The sequence below is a fragment of the Sturnira hondurensis genome, unplaced genomic scaffold (genome assembly GCF_014824575.4).
Source record: "Sturnira hondurensis isolate 20B ecotype Veracruz unplaced genomic scaffold, ASM1482457v3 Scaffold0016284, whole genome shotgun sequence".
Classification (NCBI taxonomy): Eukaryota; Metazoa; Chordata; class Mammalia; order Chiroptera; family Phyllostomidae; genus Sturnira; species Sturnira hondurensis.
In genome coordinates this window covers 1,606,229-1,609,051 of record NW_028088915.1, presented here as the reverse complement: position 1 = coordinate 1,609,051, position 2,823 = coordinate 1,606,229, and the positions used below count along the sequence as shown (strand labels likewise).

Sequence of the window (2,823 nt, the reverse complement as noted above, 5' to 3'; positions counted from 1 at the left end):
CGTTGTGAGCACCCAATAAATAAGATCCGTGATGGCAGTGGTCCCCAGGCTCCTGGCAGCCCCTGAGCGGGCAGCGGTGGGTTCGCAGATGACATACACAGGAGAGAGCTGAGGCCCAGCTCCCACTGCTGGGCAGCAACAAGCACGGGTCCAGCAGAGTATGGCGGCCAGAGGCGACCTGGTGTGGCTGGGCTCCTGGTCTGGCAAGGTGCGGCCTCCCTCCCTCTCACCGATCATCTGTCAGGGTGTGGCCAGCAGGGGCGCCAGAGAGAAGAAAGTATGACCTCGTTCAGCCCAGAGGAAGAGGTGGCCAAGAGCAAAGAGGTAGCCCACAGTGAGGAACCCACAGCAGCTGGACTCGGCGTGACTGTCACCCACAGTAATGAGAAGCACAACCTTCATGTTACCCTGCAACAGGGCTGCAGTGAACCAACTGTCAAGGACATGGCCCAGGTTGTTGAAGAGGCCCCAGGGGTCCTGCTAACTTTTCAGAAACTCGCATTTAAGGGAAAATCTCTGTAGGAAATGGAGAAGCCATTGTCTGCACTTGGAATACAAAACGGTTGTGGAGTCATGGTAATTGGGAAAATGAACAGTCCAGAGGAAGAAGTCGAACCAAAGAAGTTGAAAGATTTGGAATAAGGCTGTGGACAAGATAGCTGACCAACAGCTATCTTGGAAGAGCTGAATAAAAGAGCTTACATGAATCCCGTGGGGTTTTCTGGCCAAGGATCTGTGGGCTGAAGCTCTCTGCAAACTCCACAGGGGAGTAGCAGCCACAATCCAGCAGTTTACGAAGATCTTGGAGGAGGCTGACCTACGAACTCTGCCAGAGCATTTCAAAGACAGCAGGCTGGAAAGGAAGGGTTGGGTGCAAAGGGTTTGGCGTTCCTAGCTGAATACAACATCGGTGCAGCAGAAGGAATGCCAGGAGACAGAGTGGCTGCTGTCCACACACTTGGCCCTGGCCGACCGAGGGGAGGTGACAGAGGCCATGCTGCTCTGAAGGACAGGACCGCCAGCTCTGCCCTCCCTGGGACAGATGCCTTCTGATTTCTCCAGGGCTGCTGGGCACAGCTGGCCGGCTGTCAGTTGCCAGCCTTCCCTCTTCTACACCTGTTCTCAATGAACAAGTATTGTCTTTATAAAATCTTTTTTCTTTAAAAAGGACAAAGCCGAGACTCAGAGAAGTCAGAAGACTGGCCGAGCTCACACAGCAAGCCAGACACAGGTCCAGGACCAGAACATGGACCCAGAGCCTCCCTCGTAGCCCGTGGGCCTCCCGCAGATGCCCCAGGAAGCCCGGTGTGTGGACTCCTCCGCAGGCCCTGCTCACTCTAATGCGCTGCTTGTAATACGATTGGCAAGTCAGCTCCTTGTTAGAACTCCTGTGGGGTGAGCACATGAAAGGGAAGAAGGAACCCACTGGCCCACCAGCCTCCACAATACACTCAGCCCTGGGAAGAAAAGTAATTAAAGTCATGAATCCTGGGAACAGTGGCTGCATCACTATTCACATTAGCTCAGCCCCCACGCGATTTCTCCACAGGGCTACCTGACAAGGAAGAGCTGATTTGCAAACAAGCACAAACTGCTTAACTTTGGATTTACAGTTTGATAAGGGGCCATCCGTCACATTTATGGGGAGATACTCACCTACGAGCACAGTAGCAGCGGTCCGAGCTTTGGCTGGAGGCCAGCCCAGCTGGGCCTTGGGACAGGTCCTGATGGGACCATCTCCAGAATCAGAGAGAGCGTGAGTGGGGCGAAGACCACCTGGGGAAATGGAGAATAAAAACTCCTCTTTCATTCCCCACCGGTTTCTTTTCAGCGTGAGAACAAAGTAAGATTTGTTCACACTGGTTTCATTTAGCCTTACAGGAGACAGCGGAGAGAAGTCTGGGGGAACTCATCAAGCCGGGGACTCTCAGGAGAGTGCCACCACGCGCCAGCACACACAGGAGAGAACTCAGTAATCAAGAGTGGGGCGTGGTCCCTACTCCCTCATGTGTGAAGTTCTTGCTTGGCCCCTTGCCCTCTCTGGACCTCACTACCTCATTTATAGAGTGACCAGATTAGACCAAGCTCTGACACTCTGTCACCCTGAGGCCCACTGCAGGACAGCCCGGTTTGCCAGGTGCTCCAGATGGAGCAAGGCCACCGCTGACCGGGTTGGGCCTGTGACTCCAGTGCAAGGACAGACTTGGCACCAGGGGCCACACACCCAGCCTCCAAGGGTCTGAGGGCAAGAACATCATGTCCCCCTGGGAAATGTTCCTTTAGAGACTAGGATTATTTGGGGCTAGAAGAACAGGAACCGCCAAGGACTCCAGGTCCCAGTGTGGGGCCTTAAGATTCGACTCCATGGGAAACGGGGGACTCTGGACTCTGGGAGCAGTGACACCAACAACCCCTGTTTCAGGATGATTACAGGAGGAACTCGGGGCGGGGGGGTCTGGGCTCTGCCCTTTCCAATGGCAAGGGGTGGGGGCTAGAGGTCTCCCGGGGCCCCTCCAGTCAGCCCTATGTGATCCCATGTATTAGAAAGCCTGAAACTAAACTTTATTATTCACCTTATTATTTTTTAGTCTTTCTAAAAGACCTAAAGCTTGAAAAGCAAGGACGCAAGAGAGTGCACAAATGTGCATCCGGCAAGCAGGAGCTTGCTCTGTCAGCCCAGGTAATGCGAAGTCAGGAGGGGCAGGGGCGCCTTATGGAGAACGTTTCGTAGCACAAGGTCAATGTTACACTAGCAGAGAGGCTCTGAGTCTCACATGTGAAAACGAGGATGGTCCGTGGCAGGAATCAGTGCTTGCAATTTGA

At 53.9% G+C, this 2,823-nt stretch overlaps 1 pseudogene; it reads left to right on the top strand.

Annotated features, from left to right (window-relative positions):
* Positions 1-279: 279 nt before the first annotated feature.
* On the top strand, positions 280-1,006 carry LOC119000788 (BAG family molecular chaperone regulator 1-like; annotated as a pseudogene).
* The last annotated feature ends 1,817 nt before the right edge of the window (positions 1,007-2,823 follow it).